At 38.8% G+C, this 24,415-nt stretch overlaps 1 pseudogene; it reads right to left on the bottom strand.

The window, feature by feature from the left end:
* Nucleotides 1-1,200: 1,200 nt before the first annotated feature.
* Nucleotides 1,201-3,135, bottom strand: LOC145089594 (myosin-11-like; annotated as a pseudogene).
* Nucleotides 3,136-24,415: the final 21,280 nt, after the last annotated feature.

The raw sequence follows: 24,415 nt of genomic DNA, 5'->3' as shown, positions 1-24,415 counted from the left end.
TTTTTACGTGTCATAATTTTAAATGTTTTAAAAATTATATATTTTGATATATTTTATATTTTCAAATTAAATAACACATTAGAAGTCCCATATTACAAAATAAAATGAAATAAATAAGAAAGATAATTCATTGCACTAATATGTCAAATACAAATAATCATTCCAATAGTAAGTTAATGAAATACATTGCTAATATTGCTTAATATTAATTATAGAACAACAAAACGTGTACATTAAAAGGAACCTATGAGTAATTTCTCCTTTGACAATCTCCATATAGCTTTACGCCTTGCAACCTCACGACTTGAAGATGCATCAACCAGTGTCAACTCTTCTTCTACAAGCTTGTGCATAACAAATTCTGCATATTCATGCCCAAAATCAGCTACTTGAAAATGGTTCAATCAACCAAAAAAATTTATAACCAACTTCACAAGTCATAAATACTAAATTGCAAATGTTGCTCATTATCAACAACCGTAGTAGGTGTATTTTTCCTACAATAAGATGTAAGGGATTCAAGTGATGACTTACCTTTGGTTTCTTCCTATATAGTAATACACTTAGCCAATTAGTTAAAGCAGATGTTGACATTAGAAATACCTTGAGAAGTAAAAGTGCCTACATAATCAAAGCAAACGGTGTCATGAAAAGTGTTTAAATTAAATTAGTTGACCAAATCTAGCTTAATTACCTCTTGTTCACCACTGCAAAGGTCAAGAAACTCCATATCAGCAATAGGGACACCAGGTGCATTGAAGTTTGAAATTGTGGCTATTTATTGAGAAGTTGTTACTTTTATATACTGATTTAGGGAAGGTGTCATGTCATATACTGATTTACATAATGCAACTATACAGTTTTTCTTTCTTACCTTACCTTACCACTACCACAAATTGTAACCCAACAATTTGTATCTATAAAAAACCCTAATCCACCCTCCCATTTAAAATACACTTTTGGCAACATTGCCATATCATCATCTAAAAATCAATAAATTCCCCATTTTATCCCCACCCCAAAATGATCAAAGGAAGCCAACAAAATAAATTGGATCCCAGACACTAACAATAAAACACCCAAACTGCCCAGCAATAAAAAAACAACAAAAAAAGAGTATCAACATACCAAAAATAAGACTAACTGTAATTCTGTATACACATGTTTGAATAGAGATATTCTATACTATTCAAACATCAATCATTCTGCCCTTTGATGTAAAAACACAAAACCTGAATTTTTGCATATCAAAGGTGGAGGTTCTCCTATGTCTACTTGTGGAATAGACTTTGAGATGTCATCCACAGAGAATGGTATGCTGCATCATACACAAATAAATATCCCCATTTTATACGATTTTGCCCCTAAAAAGATTTTACCAGATTTGAGATATTTACTTGGAGTCATCATCTAACCAGAATGAGTTGTTGACTGCAATTTTTGAGTCCTCTGTCATCATGACTCTCATATATGAAATGACCTAATTACGAAAATGCCCATAGGATTTAAGCTTTTTATGAGATGGAATTCATATTTGTTATGTGAGTAGTAACTTACTTCTGATGAAACACTGTGGGTCCCGTATGTGTCATCCCATTACATGGTGCTGATTTTGTATAGCTGTTGTATGTTAAGCACCTACATAAATGACAAAAATACACAATCTTGAATATAATAAAAGAGAAAAACGGAATTAAAATATTTATTACATTAAAATAAATTTGCTTACGGGACAAAGTTCATTGGTAATTTCATTCAAAGTCTTCTTAGGCTTTTGATGTATAACAAGAATCCAACTGCTTGTCTGATATGCTTCAACTCATCCCATGCGGTCCCCGCATACTGTAAATAAATCAAATATTATTTACTACAAAATAAAAAAATTAAATATATAAATATATAAAAAGTTCTTACTTCCTCAGTTGCATAACAACACCAATGTTCTAATTCAGCCAATCCTGACTTCACATATTCACCATTACTAAACGAGCACCACTCACGTCTCAACAAAAGACTTCCACCAAAAAAATATAATCATCACCATTTTGTAAAAAAAAAAGTTGATATACAATATATACATATTTTATGCAATTTACCTGTTGAATAGCTAAACGTTGATGAACTAGAATATCTGTGTGAATACTTTGCGCACCAAAAATGGAGGTACCTAAAAGGAAGATAGTGTGTAGGTTACTCCCTTTTACAAAAATGCAACAAACGAAATATGATATGGCATTTGTGGTTTTTGCGTCATAAAAAAATCTCTACAAAACTGATAAAACGAAGATTGTGTGTAGGTTACCCCCTTTTACCACTAGCGCAAGCATGTGGGGACCACAGCAAGGCCTTCTAACCAACAATATGATGTGGAACAATGTTATATGTCAATGGTCATTGTTACTATGCCTCCTCAATATATATATATATATATATATATATATATATATATATATATATATATATATATATATATATATATATATATATATATAGCATGTCATAGTGGTGCGATTTAAAACTAAACAAATAATAGTGTTTAAATTATTACATAATAAACCGAAAGATGATAAAAGATAGATAAATAAGTAAATAAAAGTAGAGAAATAGGTACCTTGACCATTTTCATTTGCACGACAGACAATAAAAACATATTTAATGAGTGAAACAAGACTAAAAGAGTATATGATCAAGGAAAGTGCCCTGATAAGATCCTCTATATTATCAATTCCTTTAGGAAATGTATTGTAGAATACGTATAGGGGAGGAGTTCCCAAATCTCCATACACAACTCCAAGACTTTGAAATGCAAGACGAAGAAGTAATATAATTGAGAATTTATGCATCAACAAACACAATCAAAGTCAAAAGTCTGTGAATAGTTTTGTTCCTTTTATACAACAAGAAAAAATCAAAAGTTGAGTTGAATCCATAATCAACTTGCTGACTACAAGAAAAAGGAATGAGGAAAACAGAAACAAGATTGACCCATATGGAAAATAAAATTAATAGAATCTACGAAAGTTGTATTCATGAGAGAGATTAGCCCCAAAAAGCAAAAGCATTGAGAAAAAGAAAGTGGCATAAAGTTACCTTTTCTCTGTAAATATTCTTGAGCCTACCAGCCTCTTCGTCCATTGGCTGATCGATCTTCTACTCCAAAACCCATATGCCACCTTTGTTTTTGATCTCTTCAGTCAGATCCATTTCAATTCTCTGACCTAAGATTGAAGCAACACCAACAAATAAATCGATGGACTTGAACTCGATATTACATCCACTTTTCTCCAAATGCTCCCATAAAAACTTCAACGATGGAGCTGATATTTATGGCGGATTTAGAGATTACGATGCAAAAATAATAAAAAAAAACTTATAAACCCTAAACAATAAGAATCTGAAACAGTTATGCGAAATTACTTCTAAGGCTTCTTTGGATCATAGTCTCACACTCCTCCACCGTCATGTCATCCTTAGCGGTGGACGAGAAGCTGTTGGCAGAGGGGGTGCAGAATCGGAATCGGATCCTGCTGCCTTTTTGTTGGTGCGACGATTACGATAACTGTGGGTTTGGCCGTTGAGATGCAGACGCCGGGTCCATTCGGGTTAGATCCGGTTGCAAGCGGGCCTTATGTTGGGCCATTTTGCATATGAGAAGCTTTTCTACTTGGGAACACATATATGGAATCAGTAACAAAAGAATGATGCCAACCAAAGAACCCTAATGCCAGAAATATGAGATGAAGAATACATGTTTGACGAGAAGAAGAAGACGAGATTGACTGTTCTTGGTTAGAACTACGATGCAACAAAAGACAACTAGCTCTAACTATATGATAATCTGATGCATTAAGAAAAATTTGGATAATGAATAGGAAGAGGAGAGTATTAGTAGGAGATAAGGTGTTGGTATGTTCGATCGATTGGGTTGATCGAAGAGGAATGCTCGAAAATGTGTTTAGTATATTTTAAGGTTTTTAATTTGGTAGAGGATTTTGGAAGGAGAAAAAGAGGCGGGGTGTTTAATTTTTTGGGGATTTCATTCCCCCCGTAGTCTATTAAAAAAAATGGAGAACGTGCTCCTAAAAATTATAAAACGACGCCCTTACACGACACACTTCATATGATAGGTGCCCTCCGTGTTTTTTTGGACATTAATTTTAGGGCGCGTAAAAATGTGTGTCTTCTATCCTTCAAATTTTGGAAAACTGACATTAATTTTTAAGGCACGCACAAATGCGTGTCCTCTATCAGTGTGTGTCATTAATTGCGCGTCGTTAAAGGCTGTTTTTCTAGTAGTGTACGTACCGGCCTCTAACTCTTTGCCAAACCCACAATTATCCCAATTAGGAACTAAGTCGTAGCTCACACTCATTAGGTTTAAAGGTAGTCCACTAAACAGCCCATCAATGACCTAAAGTCCATTGGGCCTTGGTGGCCCAATAATAAGTGGGCCCTCCCGAGGCCTAACTCTTTCACATCTAATGGCAACCCCAATTCAAGGACCCAAAGCACGTATATATAATCCTTTGGTCCAAGACTCTATTGCAACAAGTCCAAACTCCAGGCCCAACACTCAAGGCCCAAAATAAGACTTAGCCCAAAAGTCCACAGCGAGATTACGCGAGGCGTACCTCTCTTGGTACGCTCAGCGTACTCACGAATCCATATTGGCCATCGGAGACACTGGGGCAGTACGCGGGGCATACATGAATTACACTCAACGTACTCCCCAAATTCATTCTTTCTACTCATTTGGTCTTAAACAGTTAAGACATTACCTCAAACCCCAGATCGGGACTCCCTAATGGCACTTACTCTATAAAGTCCGTGACTTTAAGCCTTTGCATGGCTGGAAAGGTCACAAACACCCAAAACACTCACTTCCTTATCTTTAAAATCATCCTATCACATGCATTGCTTGATTCCAATGTCCAAGATTGGATTTTTATTACATAACACCACTAAATATACTCAAAGGGACGTATATTAGGCTCTAGAGTTCAACAACTCATAAAGCTTCAAGCTTTGGGGACCAAAAACCCTAAAATGGACCCAAAACAAGAACTAGCACAACAATAAGCAAGTTCAAAACTTGATACCTCTGGAAGATGCACCAACAAGAGAAGAACATAGATCCAAAAGCTAGGTGCTCAAGCTATTCTCTTTCAAAGCTCCTTGTTCTTCAAAATCCAAACATAACAAGTGATCACCCCACTAGATCCACATGAGAAAGCCACCAAGATTCAAACTTTATGCTTTCTGGAGCTAGATCAACATGATTAGGGCTTGGATCCACAAGCTCCAAGCCAAGCAATGCTTCCTCAAGGAACTCCTTCTTCCACAATATGCACCAAAAACTCCACTAAAACACCAAAATGCTCAAGAATCACTCAAATGGAGGCTTAGGGTCGATTTCTAGGGTTTAGAAGGATGGAGGCTGAAGATATTAGGTATAGTTTTATGGAACATTCAAACCCCGGACCAATGAAATGTTTCGTTTTATATAAACTATAATAGGTATAGTTTATGGAACATTCACACTATTTTATCCTGTTCCCTAAACTATACCTATTATAGTTTATATAAAATGATTCGTTTGAAATTGTGATCCCTTTGTATGAACATTATCATTTTTACCATGATAATATAATGAAATGAAAAACTAATTATATACGTTTATATAGTTATACCCTTCTTGTTCAACCTGTTACAAAAGGGTTAAAGTTTTATCGAAATCAAATGTATATATGTATGTATATTTTTATATTTTTTTACAAAAATATAACGTAACGGTTTGTATATTAACACAAATTTATCTTGTATTTTACTTGTATTCCCCCCTCCATTAAAACATATAAAAATTGTGAAAACGTAGGGGTATGAACTCACCTCGAGTATGTTCTTGGCTGGATAATGAAGTAGTAGCGATGATCCTCGAATTAGACCATGTATAAATAGTCGTATCCTAATAGTAATTATACACAATATTATGTTTACATTAGTTAGTATATTAAGAAGATATTATAAAATTACTAGATAATTTAAGAAATACTTACAAATCTTCCTAAAATCTAACTAGGAAATGGTCTCGTGGGGATTTTTTTGAAAGTGTTCTTGAGGTGCACTTGAAGATGCACTGAAAATGGTCATTGAAGATATGAAGATGTGAAGGGGATTCATATGATTTTTGAGAGAATTTATGTAGCTTTGGAAGTGAAAATGAGATAAATTAGCTTGTGTTTTCGGTTTGAGCATATAAATATGGGGATAAATTGATGTGATAGGTGTATAAGGAAGTGTATTTTTATCATTTTAGGATGTGTGCCACCGATTAGAATAAGTGTTCTCGGCTTATCTTCCGAACCGAGAACCTAGATTTTGGTCTAAAATCCAACCGAGAACTAAGGGTTCTCGGTCTAGAACATCTTCGATCAAAGAGGGTTCTCAGTCTAGGAAGGTTCCCGGCGGGGTTAGATCTCAATCATGACTTAAGGGATTTCGGTCCTTTGTTGGTCCACAAAATGATTTCGGCCTAAGTGGTTTTTGATTCCAAAAACCAAAAACACAAAACCGGGGTATAATTTACCATATTTTGGAGTATAATATTTAACTATTAAATTCTTTGGCTTATGTTTGACTTCCTTTGACTTTCATTGACTTTTCTTGACTTTTATTGATCCAAAATAACCGGTTGTTACATTATCCCTCGTCAGATGGAATTTCGACCGGAAATTATTTCTAAAGTGGCACTCATGAACTAGGGAAAAGATGTGTGTGCTTTTGTCTCATCTGATCCTCCCTTTCCCAAGTGAATTCAGGTCCCCGCTTGGCATTCCAGCAGACCTTCACTATTGCTATACAACTTTGTTTCGTTCTCTTGATTTTCATGTCCATGATTTGCACAGGATCCTCTACTAAGTGTAAGCTCTCATTAATCTCGATTTCATAAAGTGGGATTAGAAGAGTTTCGTCGGACAGATACTTCTTTAGATTGAATATGTGGAAAGTGGGATGTATGTTACTGAGTTCCTATGGTAGTTTAAGTTCGTAAGCCACCGGGCAGATTCTAGCAAGAATCTCGAATGGCCCGATATACCTTGCATTTAGTTTTCCACGTTTCCCAAAACGTATCATTCCTTTCCAGGGTGAGACCTTTAACAGGACGTGGTCACCAACCTGAAACTCTAAGGGTTTTCGCCGTTAGTTCGCATAACAATTTTGTTGGTCCCTAGATGCTTTTAGCCGTTCCCAAATTTGGACGGTCTTCTCTGTAGTTTCTCGTATGATCTCGGGACCGGTGAGAGTGCTGCCTGGAACTTGTTTCTTTGCTAGTTGCGTATCACCCACTTCAGACCAACACAGAGGGGATCCGCACTTAAGGCCATTGAGGGCTTCAAATGGAGCAACTTTGATGCTAGTGTGATAGCTGTTATTATACGAGAATTCAACGATTGCTAAATGGGTATCCCAAGCTTTACCAAAATCTATCACACAAGCTCTTAACTTGTCTTCTAGCGTCTGGATGGTTCTCTCGCTTTGCCCATAAGTCTGGGGATGGTACGCTGTACTAATGTCAAGTTTGGTTCCCAAGGACTTTTGCAATGATTGCCAAAACCGTGAGGTAAATCTACTATCTCTGTCAGAGATAATGGATATTGGCACACCATGCAATCGTACGATCTCTTTAATGTACGTCCTGGTTAGCTTTTCCATATTGTCGGTTTCTTTTATTGACAGGAAGTGTGTAGATTTGGTTAATCTATCAACGGTTATCCAAATGGTGTCATGACAACCCGTGGTCTTGGGCAACTTGGTTATGAAATTCATAGTTATTCGCTCCTACTTCCATTCGGGTATGTCTGGTTGTTGTAGTAAACTCGAAGGCTTCTGGTATTCTACCTTGACCTTGGCGCAAGTTGGGCACTTGCCCACACAGGTAGCGATTTTTGCATTCATGTTTGGTCACCAATAAAGATTCTTGAGCTCTAGGTACATCTTGTCTGAACCAGGATTAACGGAGTATCTAGTCTTGTGAGTTTCGTTCATGAAAACGTCCCTGAATCTGCCGAATCTCGGTATCCAGAATTGATCCATGAGATAGCGAGGTCCGTCATCCTTGACTACAAGATTTTTTTTCATTCCTCTTAAGGCTTCACCTGTCACATTCTCGGGTTTCAAGGCTTCTAGTTGAGCCTCCTTGATTTGAGTGGACAGGTTTGAATGGATGGTCATGGCTAGTGACTTCACTCGGCGGCCCGAGTACTCTTTTCGACTAAGGGCATCTGCTACTACATTGGCCTTGCCTGGATGATAGCGAATCTTGCATTCGTAATCGTTTAGTAGCTCTACACATTGCCGTTATCTCATGTTGACCTCCTTTTGGTTGAAGATATGTTGAAGACTCTTATGATCTATTGGAACCTAAAAGTGAACCTCTAGCAATCCGAAATCCATTTGTCAATTCCGAAGTCAAGCTGTTCCAAAATGAAGTGTACTCTCGAATTGTTTTGTGTTCGGATCTAAAGTCAAGGTGGTGAAGTTAAGGTAGAGTGAAGGCATTCCAAAATGGATGTTTATGTCTGGAACGTTTGTTCTTCCTAGATCAATGTTTTGTCTCTTTGCATTAATTCTAATTGTCTTTTACTTGATTTAACTAGTCATAGGACTTTATCTTTAGTCAACTTGGATATTCAGAGTGTCAGATGTAACTCTTTTATCTAGTCCTTTGATTGTAATTGGTTAGTACTATGTCTCAAGTACTCCTATTTATAGGAACGTTTAGTGTTAAATCAACGACGGATCACTTTCAAACACTTTTAGTTATATTCAAGTTACTTCATCTTTCTGAATATTCTTTCAAACATTTTTCTTGTTCTTCATTTATTAACTTTACTTTGATCTTTATTCTCATTCTTCATTTATGGCTTGATCAGTTATTGAATGCATCAAATCAGACTTGACTGGTCTATCCAGGCTTGACTAGAACATTTATTATCAAGCAGACATTGATCTTAAGCATTCACTCAAGGTTTGATTTTTCAAACCTTGTCCCTGCGCATCAAATCTTTCTTGTTCTCACAATTGGTATTAGATCTTGAGTGGTTGTCCTTTGAATCCATAAGATCATATTACAGTTGGTTTGAAATTACCTTGGTGTTTTGACCATTTCTGTGTTAAGGATAAAAGTTCTTCTATATACAACTTTTGCTTGAAGATATCTTAACTTCAATGGCTGCTTCTAATCCCCAAGAAATGATATCAATGCAAATCGCAAATAGCGTGGGTGGCCCTACACGTGCCTCATTGCTAGTTGTGGAAGAATATGATCACTGGAAAGTTAGAATGGAAAGATTTTTATTAGCTAAAGAGAAAGGTGAAGCTATTTGGAGATCCATCAAAGAAGGCCCTCATGTTCCTATAAGAACAGTTGTAAAAGATGATGCTGCTCAGCTTATGGGTCAAGACGAGACTTGTCCAGCTCCTCTGACAACTAATGATATTGAGAAGTTGCATGTTGATCAAGTCGCCTTCTCTGAAATGGTGTTTGGTGTTCCTTCTTTTACTCTTTCAACACGTTAAGTTGTGTAAATCAGCAAAAGAAATTTGGGACACTCTCCAAGATCTGATAGATGGTTCGGAAAATATGAAAGACAAGCGTCACACTTCGGTTGCCAATGAATTTGACACCTTCACTACCACTCCTGGTGAATCAGCCGCCTCAGCCTCTAACCGATATCGAATCGTTGCTAACAACATGACTGCACATGGGATTGTCCGAACTCCTTTGGAGTAAAATCTCAAGTTCATTAATAACCTCGGTAAAGGGTGGGGAAATGTGAAATCTTGTCTCCAAAGTAATGGTTCATTGAAAAAGATGAAGCTTTATCAACTTTTTGATGAACTTCAAGGACAAGAATCCAATGTTGCTCAGACCATAAGGGAACTCTCCGGTGGTCCTCTTGCTCGTGTCAACTCCTATGAACCAACCATTCCGAATCCTTCTACCTCGGATCCTTTCAAACCCATTGTTCCATCAGTTCAATTTTTTTTACCTATCTTACCCACACAAAACTATCATGTTAATGATTCTGAAGCTATAGATTTTGAACTCTGTTTCCAACAAGAAATTGATATACTCTCCATGAAATATAAACGTCCTTTCAATCCATCTTATAAAACCTACAAAAATCGATTCCATGCTCCTCACTAAAATAATCCTCAACCTTACTCTCCTCCAGAATCTCAACCAACTTCGGAAAATCCTCCCTTATACAAACCGAACATCTCAAAACGAAACTCTACTTCGGAATCACCGCAGAATCTAAAATCAGATAAGCCAAAAATTATGTGCCACAAATGTAGACATGCAAACCACTTTGCAAAAGATTGCTTGGTTGAAGCTCCGCAAAAGCCAAAGATCAAGGACTCTGCATACTACGTCCGAAGAGCTCAAGAGATGGCAGAAAGTGAAAAAACCTTTGTAACAAATGTATCAAGGGATGTAGAAGGATATCGGTCATCAGGAGATGATGATGACATGGTGAATGGAAGGAACATGTGCTTGATGGCAAGACAAACCGTTGAATGTGACGAAGGATATTGGTCCTCTGGGTCAGAAGATGAAGATGATGTTGCTGAACCACACTATTGCTACATGGCCACCAACGATCCACTTGGTCGAAGCATCGTTCAGCAGGTAAAATCTAAGATTACTGATAATAACTTTGATTTGTCTCTTTGTGAACCTTACCTAACCCAAATCCAAACAAATATGAGCACCATCTATAAAGCCTATGAGTCAGCCATAGAATCCAGTGAAACAAACAATTGTGAATTAAATCGTCTTAGGTTACCTTTTGAGGATAAAAAGTTGAAAATCGAGTCTTTAGAGCATGAGCTTGTAATGTCAAAACACGAATGTATCATTTTAAAAGATAAATGTGAAATCACCTATTCCGAAAGAAATCTCTTGATTTCTGATAACAAACGTCTCACTGCTAAGATAGATGCTTTGCATAATTTTATTAACATACTTGAATCAAATATACAAATGACTCATAACTTTCGTCATCCGTGGTCAAAAAGCTTCTAGTCTAGGAAGCGAGTTTCCGAAAACAATTGCTCGTCCCTTGAAGGAATTGTAAAATTTGACATTTATGGGAGAGGTTCCAAACATCAAACATTCGGACACCCCTGTTTCTCCCTTGTCACCCCTTCCTGAGACCATAGACCACTTTGCTTCCCTAATTCCTGATTTTCAACCTATAATTATTAAGAGTCCTGATTCCATGTAGTTTCCGCCTCTGATAAACCCGGACCTAAATCGGATCTCCAACACTCAAAAGTCTGTTGTTCAAAATCTTAACCCAAGCCCTCCTAACAACTGTGTTATTGAGGAAGTCTTTCCAGAATCAACTTTGTCTGAACCATTAGAGTGTGTTTGGGTATCCTAGATAGTGAAGTCGATGAGAGAATCTCATGCGATTCCAAACCACAGGCAATTTCAAAAGCAAATATGGTTCCCATTAAGCCTGTGTTCAACAATCCTTCAGTAGGATAGACTTCAAAATCCTCATCTCAATCCAAAAGAAAACCAATGTTGAATAGGAAGGATATAGTAGATCCTAAGGTAAAAGCTCGAAATTCTCACAAATAGGAAGTTCAGACTATAGAAAATTCAAGATTTCTTAAGAACTCCAAAAATAGTGTATCTCAAAATTTTCATTCATCGACCCATAGTGAAAACTCCTTCACACCCACTAAGATCCACAAGATACCTTCTAACTCTCTCAGCCCTATAGAACTAAAGAAAATGATCAGTACCAATCAGCCTAAATCTTGTGTGAATACCACATCTGTCTGAAACATTTCTCCTCGGACTATTTCGTTCGCTTTCATTGCTAAATTTGAGGGCATAATTTTTAAACCCACATTTTCTAAAACAAATGTGTCATCAAGAAAATAAAAAATTGTTAAGAACAAAAAACTTTTCAAAATCATCAAAGCAACATCTTGTATGGAAAGTCAAATCTCACATTGATACACCAACAGTTCCGAAGGTCATTGTTGTTCCCACCACTTTGGAAAAATCAGGTCCCAAGAAAGTGATTCCAAACCCTCAAGTCATTGAATATGACTACTGGATAGATGAAAAGACATTAGCATTTTTTCTATCTCCTAAGAACTCAAAAGACATTTCTAGGAAACACAAAGTTGTTCCAAAGTCACAATCAAAGACCAAAGCCCGTGCCTAGGTCCCTAAATCTAACTCAGAGCATAAAAACTCCACCACTCACTAATTTTGCAGGCACTTTGTGCTTCGGAGCAAGAAACAATATGGTATATTGATAGTACTTGCTCCATGCACATGACAGCTCATAAAGATTTTCTACGAGATCTAAAGCTTTCTCCTAATGTTGGTTTCATGACCTATGGAAACAACTCAAATTCGTGGTTATGGAATACTCACAAATAGAAATTTCACTATCTCAAATGTGGCTTATGTAGCTGATCTAAAACATAATTTGATAAGTGTTGCTTAGCTTACTGACTCAAACCGATGTGTTGAATTTTTCAAGAAGCACAACTATGTAATGACTGAAGATCGAAAGGAGTGTTTAATCAAGTCAAACCACAACAAGAACATGTACCCACTCAACATCAACATGATTATTGTCAGACCGCAACTCTGCCTTCTCTCCAAAACCGTTCCTGACGTTAGTTGGTTATGGCACCGAAGGATCGCTCATCTAAACTTTCGTTACATGAATGATCTCGTATCCGGTAAAATGGTGATAGGTTTACCTCTTCTCAAATTTGAAAATGATCATTTCTGTGCCGCTTGTGAGTGTTCAAAGCAATCAAAGAAGGGTCATCCTGTTATCATCAAAAAATCAATCTCAGAACCATTAGAGCTTCTACATATTGATCTTTGTGGACAATGAACTATGGATAGTCTTCATCATAAGAAATACGTTCTTTTGATTGTTGTTGACCTTACAAGGTTCACTTGGGTCTTCTTCCTCGGGCTGAAATCCGAAACAGCCTCTAAGCTCATCAATTTTAACAAAGGAATAGAAGTTCTCATCAAAATCCCAGTTAGGAGAATCCGAAGTGACAATGGCTCGGAATTCACTAACTCAACCATTCAGAAATTCCTTACTGAGAAAGGAATTGACCACAACTTCTCAGCTCCTTACACTCCACAACAGAATGGTGTAGTTGAAAGATGCATTAGAACTCTAGTTGAAGCTGCTCGATCAATGCTAAACTTCGCAAATCTACCACTCTATCTCTAGGCTGAAGCCGTTTCAACTGCATGTTTCACTCAAAATAGGAGTATCATCAATCGACGCCTCAATATGACACCATACGCAGCAATGAATGGTCGGAAGCCAACCATCTCGTTTCTCCATTTCTTCGGATGTCGAGGCTTCATCCAAACCAATCGTGATCAGCTTACAAAGTTCCAACCTAAAGCTGATGAAGCAATCTTTCTCGGGTACTCTTCAAAGTCAAAGGCGTATCGAGCTCTCAACCGTCGAACTTGGGTTATTGAGAAAGTTTTGATGTCACCTTTGATGACAACTGCATTTGGAATTATGCTCCCCTACATGTGACAACTCACATTATGGAGTCTGATGCTCCAACCTCAGAATGTCCGAATGTTCAGATATTTCATGAAGATGATTTTGAAACTTTGTTTGGACCTTCTGAAATAACACTTGATTCGGAGTCAAGTCAACCTTCCTCATCCATTCCTACCTAGAAACCTATTTCCGGTCCTCTACCCTCTCTTTCTCCATTTGATTCTGAACCATTTCAACCTTCTTAGGTTGAGGGGGAGAATGGTCAACCCTCACTTGAATCAAATGTAGATGTATTCCAAGATGCAGCTTTTGATTTCGACGACTCTAATCCTATCAACAATGATGACAATGAACATTTCTTTGAGTTTCTTTCTAATGATGATGTCAACCTCTTTGGTTCAGAAGTTCAGGGGAGCATCACCCTCAAATTCAAACCGTTCAGGGGGAGCAACTCAATCCTACTATTGATATTGGATCATTTGCTACTCAAGAATTTCCAAGGTTACACGTTTGGACCAAGGATCATCCTCCCAACCAAGTTATTTGAAATCCTAATGCTCGTGTACAAACTCGCTCTGCTGCAAGTGTTTAAAATGAATGTCATTTTTCAGAATTTATTTCCATGGGTGAACCAAAATCCATCAAGGAAGCTTTAGAGCATGTTGACTGGATTATAGCCATGCAAGAAGAATTGGAAGAATTTGATAGAAATGAAGTATGGTCTCCCGTGCCTCCTCCACCAGATCACCCTATTGTTGGTACTAGATGGGTGTTTCGCAACAAGTTAGATGACGCATAAGTTATTATTCGAAACAAAGTAAGATTGGTGGCTAAAGGATTTGCTCAGATCGAAGGCCTCGACTACGATGATACATTTGCTCCTGTTGCACATATCGAAGCCATCATAATCTTTCTTTCTTATGCTGCTCACAAAGGCTTCAAGGTTTACCAAATGGATGTTAAGAGTGCTTTTCTAAATGGTGAACTTGAAACTGAAGTATATCTTCAATAACCTCCTGGTTTTGTTAATCTCTCATATCCGAACCACTGCTACAAGCTCCGGAAAGTTGTCTACGGCCTAAAGCAAGCTCCTCGCGCATGGTACGAGACCCTTACAGACTTTCTCAAGCGTTCAGGTTTTCAACGAGGAATTTTAGATCTCACTCTATTCCGAAGATCAAATTGTAAACATCTCACGCTGGTCCAAATTTATGTTGACGACATCATTTTTGGATCTACGGATTCATCAATGGTTGCTGACATTGCAAAACTTATGATCAATCAATTCCAAATGAGCATGAATCGGGAGTTAAGCTTCTTTCTTGGTCTCCAATTCAAATACACTAACAGAGGAATTTTCATCCACCAAGAGAAGTACATTTCGGAACTCCTCAAAAAATACTCAATGGACACCTGTCCCTCTGCCAGGGTACCCATGGGCTTTGGACACAAGATCTTTGCCGACCCTTTAGGTGTAGCGGTTGATGAAAAGAAGTACAGAGGAATGATTGGATCTCTTCTCTATCTCACAACAAATCTTCTATACATTATGTTTTCAACATGTTTGTGTGCCAGATGTCAAGTCAACCCAAAGATGTCTTATCTCCTGGCTGTGAAACAATATTTCCGATACCTCAAAGGTACAAAGAGTCTCGGAATCTAGTACCCAGCAAATGAGAGCTTCCTACTTAAATAATATTCAGATTCAAACTATGGTGGTCTTCAACTTGATAGAAAAAGCACCTCAGTTGGCTGTCAAATTTTAGGTGGTCGATTGGTTAGTTGGTCATCCAAGAAACATAATTGCATTACACTCTCTACAGCTGAAGCAAAATACATTGCTGCTGCCAGTTGTACCTCTCAAGTTCTATGGATGAAGTCTCAACTCTTGGATTATGGTTACCGTTTTCAGCGCATTCCTATCTATTGTGATTCTCAAAGTGCCATCGCAATTTCTCACAATCCAATTCAGCACTCCATGACGAAGTACATTGACATACGGTACCATTTTATAAAAGATCATGTTTTAAATGGTAACATTGAACTTATTTTTGTTCCATCTGAAGATGACATTGTTGATGTCTTAACTAAGGCATTAGACGAAACCAAGTTCAATGGTTTTCTGAACAAGATGGGTATGATGATTCCAGATCCTCAGTTCTTCAAAAGACTTGTTCTCTTTGATGGAAGTATTTGATAGTAAATTGGTTCCGATCTCAAAAGTTTTTTTGGAACTATTTTCTCTCAAAATACAAAAGATCATTTTACTTGTCTTTATTTCTAACCGTAACTTGAATCTTAAGTTTTATAGCTCATCCTAATCATTTGTTGTTCTAAGTCCACATAGTCGTCTTGATCACTTTTTGCATCCCATAATACACTTCACTTTTTGCATCTCGAAATATACTTCATAATGGCATCCCGCAATTCCACTCCGGAAACGTATTGCATTCTATACTTCAGAATTCTCAAATCTTATTCTGGAATGTCTTACAAATTCTTTTCGGGAAATTCTTTAAACTCAGACTGATCTCATTCCGGACGTCTTTTAATTTTTTTTAAATCCGGAACTCAACCTTTTACCCTCCAGATTTCGACTATCCGGAATCGATCATTTGGAAACCCAAGAGTTAATAAGGTGAAACGTTTTCTTTGTAACGATAACATGTGAGGATTGTTATCTTCCTTGGAATTCGTGCCATGATTGCACGTCTCCTAAAAGCAACCATCAAATCGCCGTTTGGGTTTTCTATTTCTAGCTACAAACCAACCCTACTTTTCCCTCCCATGTCTATTCACCTCCAAAAAATGGTTATTCATTAAATGCAACCCGTTTTGGCTTCGGATCCTCATCATTACTTCCCTTAACCCGACCCGTTTTCCTTACCTATAAATACTCCCCAAACATACCTTTTACCTCCTTACGTACTCAAATCCCTCAAAGACTCTCAAATTCTCTTTGTGTTCTTCAATCTTTCAACTCGTTGCAACAATGGCTTCTCAACCCTCATCATAGAACATTGTACTATCTGCCTAAACTCCCAAGAAATCGATTGCCAAGAAGAAACCCTTCAAGAAATCATCATCATCGACATCATCTGAGGCTTTTCTTAGGGACACAAGCCAAGCGTTTTCACTATACCCTATGGATTATGATGAATCCATCAGAGTCATGATCGATTTTATGGCAAACCATCCCATCTCCATCCCTCTCACCAAAGTCCCTGAACCACCTCTCCCACTTCATCATCTTCACAGAGCCTTCACCAGAATCAAACTCAAAGACTATGTTCTGGAAACGAAAATAATTGGTGATAGAATAGTGCCCATCTACAAATACACATTCCTTAGGGTAATCGGTGTGAAACCAAACCCCAAGGGTTTGAAAGTACAAGAACCAACTACAGAAGATTTCCAGAAGTTCTTGAACCACATTGGATACACTCATGGCTACAAGGCCACAAATTTCAAGAAGTCGGCTGTCTACGGCTTATGGACTGTGTTGATGCACTTCATTATTCATGGGTTATCTAGAAAGCACAGAGGAATGGATACCCTCAGCAAAGCTTGGTTGTATGTTGTATACAACATCTACTCCGGACGAAGCAATGCGGTTAATCTTCCGGAGGTGCTATGGCAAGACTTCTGCAAGTTTACCATCAAGAGAAAAGAGAATGAAATTTCAAGTCCTAGCTTCTGGGAATTGACGATTCAGCAACTCTTCAAGGAACTTTTCGAACCTCTTCCTATTAATATGATTCCTCCGGAGGTATGCGTTTCTTTCAAAGTTGTTAAATCTTATAGAATTCCGGACCAATCTTCTTTTGGTCCTGTCAGAAGACTTCCGGACCATATGTTGGCCCTCATTCCTTTCAGATCCATTCACTTACAAAAACATCTAGAGAATTCGACTGTGTTCGACCCAACACAGTCTACCCAAGTCCCCATTGAGCCCACTCCGGAAGAGGCCAATCCTTCCATGTCCGGACCTAAGAAAACAAAAAAGTTTTCCAAAAGGAAGACTTCCCCTTCGAAACCCAAGCCCAAAAAGAAATCCAAAGTCAGTTCCTCCTCTCCACAGGAAGGAACTCATGACATTCAGGTTGATTTTGGCCTTCCGAACACCCCTCCCATCCACTCATCCAAGGTACTCCTCGATGTTTCAAAAACACATGCACACACACACGGGGAGTCCGCACATGATCCACCCTCACCTTCTCAAAAAGGTGATGCGGTGTTGAACAAAGTTACTTGCCCCCTGGAACACACTCACGTGTCAAATTTGATACCCAAATTGTTTCTACACGCACACACTCTGGAACCCCTGTTCTAGACCCCAAGCATTTGAGGCTGGAATTGTCCCTCCAACCTCTGGTGCCGCAAATGGTCTGATACCCAAAAAAGGTACATGGCGACCAGGAGTTAACGATCCTTTGTGGGAAGATTATGTGAACAGGGCACACTCTCGACGTCTGGAGCTCACCATATCGCAAGTAGAATCCACTCTTGAGTTCACATCCAGAGAAACTCCAAAGTCTCCTCCTCATGCTTCCAATCCTCCAGCTTCGGATGATGAAATTTCCAAAGAGATACTGCTGACAACAGATGTTGCACACGTTGCAGATATTAACGTGTTTTCCTCGGTTCAACTTCATCTTAGGCCATTTTCTTCCAAGCCAGCATTTGATTTCGGATCCTCCTCCTATACATAACATCAATCCGAATCAACACAAAAGCTTTATGATGATGCCACCAACAAACCTGATCCTTCTATCACTCCGATGGCTTTGGAATCCCCAAAACATACTCCTCAACCTTCCAGCTCAGACAACGGATCCTCAGCCAAAAATCATATTGATTCATTTGCCCTCCTGGATATTCAATCCAACATCTCGGACACAATGAAGAAGGTTACCACTCTTGAGTCTTTCATGGCCAAGCTTAACACCAAAATCGATGAAAAGGTGTTCGGACTGGACTCCAAGCATGACGCCATTCTCCAGTCCCTATCCACTCAGTCTTTACCTTCCGTGGTTGAAAGGGAAGCTCAATTAGATCAACTGATCTCCATCAGGGTCAAACATTCGATTGAAGAAGTTGAAGGTAAGTATGATGCTTCATTTGAGCACTATCTCGACACCATCACCACTATGCTCAAGGTTCATGACGACTTGATTGCTGCTACTAACGATCTTATCAAGAAAACCCATGTTCATCATGAGAAACATATTCAGAGGCTGGAGAATCAAGAAAAATAATGAAATGAATCTAATCATCTAGAAAGTACTCATGAAACTGCTTCGCTCTACATGGAACATTGTTGATGTTACGAATGCAAGTTTGTTGAGATGCTTGATATCCTTGGACATCTATTCGATCATCTCTCCTCCCAAGCGCCAAATTCAGAAGCTTATGATGCGCTCACTCGTCAACTTAACACCGACCTTCAGAAAGTGTTTATCGAGTTTGATGATCTGAAGGACTCATTGCTGCTTGCACCGGTTCCAAAAACGACCGATGCAAGAGGGGGAGAAGGTTCGAGTGAACCAGGTCTGATCCAGCCATGGAAGCCGGCCTTGGTTTGTCAATTCCGACATGAAGATCTTAGTTCTGATGATGAAGTCCAAGTCTTTTATGGACTAAGAAACAACTCTGATGATGATGAAGACAATGATGAAGAGAAATATGTCACCAAAGGAGTTATGGCTATTGGAGCTCCTCGAAAGATTTTTCCTCAGCAAATGACTGAGGAAGAGAAACGAATTTGGCCAGCAGTTTCGTGGCCATCTTCTTTACCGGATGTTCTCCAAAGGCTTTAGAGGCAGTATCTGGATCCAAGCGCTCAAAGACAACCCTGATCTGATGCGTGGCATTTCTCCTCTCTTCCGTTAAGGCAATCTTAAGGATGCTGACTTAGTACCCTTTATGTACTACGACATTCCTTCCGACGATTTCAAACATGTTGATCTTCTTCTTTCTCCCTTCAGCAAATTCTACATCAAATTCGCTCCTCTCCATCCCAATGACAATCCGGAGGTCACCATCCGGACAGAGCGTGAAAGGCTTAAAACCTTCTATGCCAAGAATGCACTTTCCCTAAAGGAAGTTTGGACGAGGAAGAAGATTACCAAGATCTCTAGGTACGGATGAAAGGTCCTCACCAAGTTTGAACTCAACTGTCCACTCTTCCAATACCATGTTATCAGGAACAAACCATCCTATCAAACCATCACCGATGCTGAGTTTTCGGCGATGAATCTAAACGACATTCTGACTTTAGCTTCTCACCTCCGAGGACATCAAAAAGATGATATCAGTATGGGTGCTTACCATACAACCCTAAGCTTCCTTAAAGACTATGTTGCGGAATTTAGTCGACGTGACTACGAGCTGGCCCATCTTTTCAGAACCGAAGACTTTGTTGCCAAGATAGATTACATGCTTCCGGAAGCTGATCTGCTAGCCGAAGGCCCTATTGATGATCTGGTTCTAGGCTTTGTATACAAGACCAAGAAGACAAACATAAAGGACTTTTTCCGAGTCCTTGACAAACACATGGTTCCTACAAAAGCTCTCAAGAAGTTCATCAGCTGTGCAACCAAGTCTGAAGCTCCGGAGCATGTCAAAGCAAAGCTTGTGAGTCAGTTGTCCTGGTACATTAAAATCCAAGAATGGCTGTTCAGAGCCTACACATTCATCAAAGAAAAAGCTACCTAAGCTGACGTGATTGCTAAGTTCACTTAGGGGGAGATTGTTGGAACCTAAAAGTGAACCTCTAGCAATCCGAAATCCATTTGTCAAATCTAAAGTCAAGTTGTTCCGAAATGAAGCGTACTCCGGAATTCTTTTGTGTTCGTATCTAAAGTCAAGGTGGTGAAGTGAAGATAGAGTGAAGGCATTCCAAAATGGATGTTTATGTCCATAATGTTTGTTGTTTCGAGATCAATGTTTTGTCTCTTTGCATTAATTATAATCGTCTTTTACTTGATTTAACTAGTCATAGGACTTTATCTTTAGTCAACTTGGATATTTAGAGTGTCAAATGTAACTCTTTTATCCATTCCTTTGATTGTAATTGGTTAGTAATATGTTTCATGTACTCTTATTTATAGGAGCATTCAATGTTAAATCAACAATGGATCACTTTCACTCACTTTTAGTTTTATTCAAGTTACTTCATCTTTCTGAATATTCTTTCAAACATTATTCTTGTTCTTCATTTATTAACTTTACTGTGATCTTTATTCTCATTCTTCATTTATGGTTTGGTCACTTGTTGAATACATCAACTCAGACTTGACTGGTCTATCCAGGCTTGGCTAGAACATTTACTAGCAAGCAGACATTAATCTTAAGCATTCAATCAAGGTTTGAGTTTTCAAACCTTGTCCCTGAGCATCAGATCATTCTTATTCTCACTTGATTTGTGAAGATTCAGCACTTCGTACCATAAAGGTAGTGCCTCCATATTTTCAGAGAAAATACTATTGCCCCCAGTTCAAGGTTGTATGTAGTATAGTTGACTTCGTGATTATTGAGTTGTCTCGAGGAATAGGATATGACCTTCCCTCGTTGCATAAGTACACAACCTAGCCCTTGTTTGGACGCATCACAGCAGACTACAAAATCTTCTGTCCCTTCTGGGAGGGACAAGATCGGGGCGCTGCATAGGGTTCGCTTTAGTGTCTGGAAAGTAGTTTCTTGCTTCTCTTCCCAGTTGAAGGTTAAACCCTTCTGTCTCAAGGTGGTGAGTGGCTTCGCAGTTTTTGATAAGTTTTGGATGAACCTCTTTTAGTAGCCGACGAGGCCTCAGTATTGACAAATTTCGGTTGGTGTTCTTGGTGTTGCCCATTTTTCAATCGCTTTAATTTTGGAGGGATCTACTTGTATTCCTTCCTCACTAACCATATCACCTAGGAAATCCACCTTTCGAATCCAGAATTCGCATTTTAAGAACTTCGCATACAACTTCTCTGCTCGTAATGTTTCCAAGACTGGTCGTAAGTGTTAGTTGTGTTCCTCCTTACTTTGGTAGTAGACTAATATGCCTTCGATGAAAACTATTATGAATTTGTCTAAGTAAGGTCGGCACACACGGTTCATCAAGTCCATGAACACCGCGGGTGCATTTTTTAATCCGAAGTGAATTACTACGAATTCATAGTGACTGTAGCGAGTTCTGAATGCGGTTTTAGGAATATCATCCTCCTGGGCTCGTAGCTGATGGTATCTTGAAATTAGGTCGATCTTTGACAAGAAACTTGCTCCTTGTAATTGGTCGAAGAGGTCATCGATTTGAGGTAGAGGGTATCGATTTTTAATGGTGAGTTTATTTAGTTCTCGGTAGTTTATGCACATGCAGAACGACCCATCCTTCTTTTTCACGAATAGGACCGGTGCTCCCCAAGGTGAGAAGATTGGTCTGATGAATCCTTTGCTTAGTAGTTCGTTCAGTTGACTGGAGAGTTCCTGTATTTTGCCGATGTTAAACGGTATGGGGATTTGGCTATAGGGGTAGCTCCGGGGATCAAGTTGATTATGAACTCAACTTCATGTTCGGGAGGTACTCCTGGAAGATCTTAAGGAAATACGTCAGGGAAGTTACAGACGTCGGGAATATCCTTGATGTATTTTACTTGTTGTTTCTTATCCACCATGTGAGCTAAGAAGGCGTAGTATTCTTTGCGAAGATACTTTTGAGCCTTGACGCAGTAAATTATTTGGAGGTTCGTGATGGGCTTGTCACCATAAATGAAGAGGGTTTCGCTATTTTGCAGATTAAGGTGAATGGATTTTTCGTAACACAGGATATCGGCATGGTGACGACTTAACCAATCCATGCCAATGATGACGTCGAAATTTTTTATTGTGACCGACATTAAGTCGATTTGGAAAGTGTAGTTGTTTAGAGTGAGGGTACATCCTATGTATATATCATTAGTTCTCTTTGCCTTTCCGTTTGTCATTTCTATGGTGAATGTGTCTTTTAGTGATTGGGGATTTTGTTTAAGTAAGTGTTTAAATTTATGGCTCACGAAACTTTTCTCCGCACCACAATCAAAAAGTATGCATGCATATGAATGATCGAGGAGGAATGTACCGATAACCACGACAGGATCATTCACAGCCTCCTCTTGCCCCATTTTTAAAACTCTTCCCGTGCCTCCGGCAATCCTCACTTTCGGGAAATCCCTCTTGAAATGCCCAGTTTCGCCGCATCCATAGCAAGCCTGGCTCACTCCGACATTTGTGGTTTGAGTGGTTGGTTGTGCCGGAGTCCTACAGAAATGGGCAGTGTGCCCCTTCCTATTGCAATTTTTGCAATACATTTCCCGACAGGCTGCGGTGTGATGAAAGTTACGTTTATTGCATTTTGAGAGAGTGCATGCATGTGGTTTAGCTGGTGCTGGAGCGGCAAGAATAGTAGCAGCATGGACTGTCATAGTTTGTTGTTTCTTTGCGGGCTTCTGTGTTGACTAGCCCTTTCTCTTGTTCCAGAATTTCTTCTTGTTATCACTTCCTTTGTTTTGCTCAGACATAGCTGTCATAAAGCCTTGGTGGAGTCCATGATCCACCAGTGTTTGTGCCAGACGCTTGGAACTGTCAAAAGTAAGTGGGTTCGTAGATATCACGTTTCCTTGGATCTGGGGAGACAGTCCCAAAATGTATCGTTCCACTTTCTTAATTTTTGGGGTGACCATCTTGGAACATAGCACTGCTAAATCGCTAAATCTAACAGTGTAAGCTGCGATATCAGAGTCCTTCATCGTTAGGTTCCAGAGCTCATGCTCTAGCTTTTTCACCTCGCCCCTCGAGCAATATTATTCTAGCATTATAATCTTTAGGTCTTCCTAGCTCATGGTGTTGGCTGCTAGGAGAGTCAGCGATTTGACGTAACTGTTCCACCAAGAGAGGGCTCTATCCATGAATATGCATGTTGCGAATTTGACTTTGCTAGCTTCAGGAGACACACAGATTTCAAACACTGATTCTCTCTTTTCGAACCAGTGTGTTAAAGAAATGACACCTTCGGTGCCATCAAAAGACTTTGGTTTGCAGTTTGTGAAGTCCTTGTAGGAACATTCTCTCGGGTGTCCCTGACTATCTCCTTGGCTAGCGTTATTGGTACTGCCTCCTAACCAACTGGCACCATTCGTACTGATTTGCGCTACGACTGCTACCACAACGGCTGTTACAGCGACTTGGAAAATAACAGTGTCCATCTGCTGAGGAGGTAGTGGTGGTGGAGTTGGTGTTGCGTTGTTGACGCGCCTGTGGGAATTGTGCAGTGGCATCTTTCTGCCATAAGGGTTTAAAAGTGGAATATTGATAAGTCTTTGATAATGGCTATGAATCGAGCATTATCAAAACAGAGTGTGTTAACTATTTAGTTATTCTGATTGCATAAGAGTAGCAGTAAAAGATACACGAAAGGTCTAGTTGTATAGTTTTATAGTGTCATAAAATACTCCTATAGTATTTTAACTTTATGTTATGTTCTAGTGTTTCTTGGTATGTAGTGTTGGTAAGTTTTAGACACGTTGTTCACTATAACTATTCCTAAATACATGTTGGTGGTGTTGGATTTGGTGTCTAAGCCGATAACTATAACTAGTATGTCTTTGACCTGATTGTGGCATGGTCCTTTTAGGTTGCCTTCACCAGTCCAACTTGATAGGACGAATTATTGAGAATAAGGTTATTTATGGTTTATTAATATATTACAAGTATAATATATTAATATGGAATTATTTGATTAGTATTGATCAATATTAATTTATTAATTTTGTTATAAAAAGAGACTAATTAAATATATGGGGATTGAT

This window comes from Lactuca serriola, chromosome 2, assembly GCF_051521515.1.
Source record: "Lactuca serriola cultivar US96UC23 chromosome 2, Lser_US96UC23_V15, whole genome shotgun sequence".
Classification (NCBI taxonomy): Eukaryota; Viridiplantae; Streptophyta; class Magnoliopsida; order Asterales; family Asteraceae; genus Lactuca; species Lactuca serriola.
The sequence above is the reverse complement of the archived record's forward strand: the minus strand, read 5'-3'. Positions and strand labels throughout refer to the sequence as shown.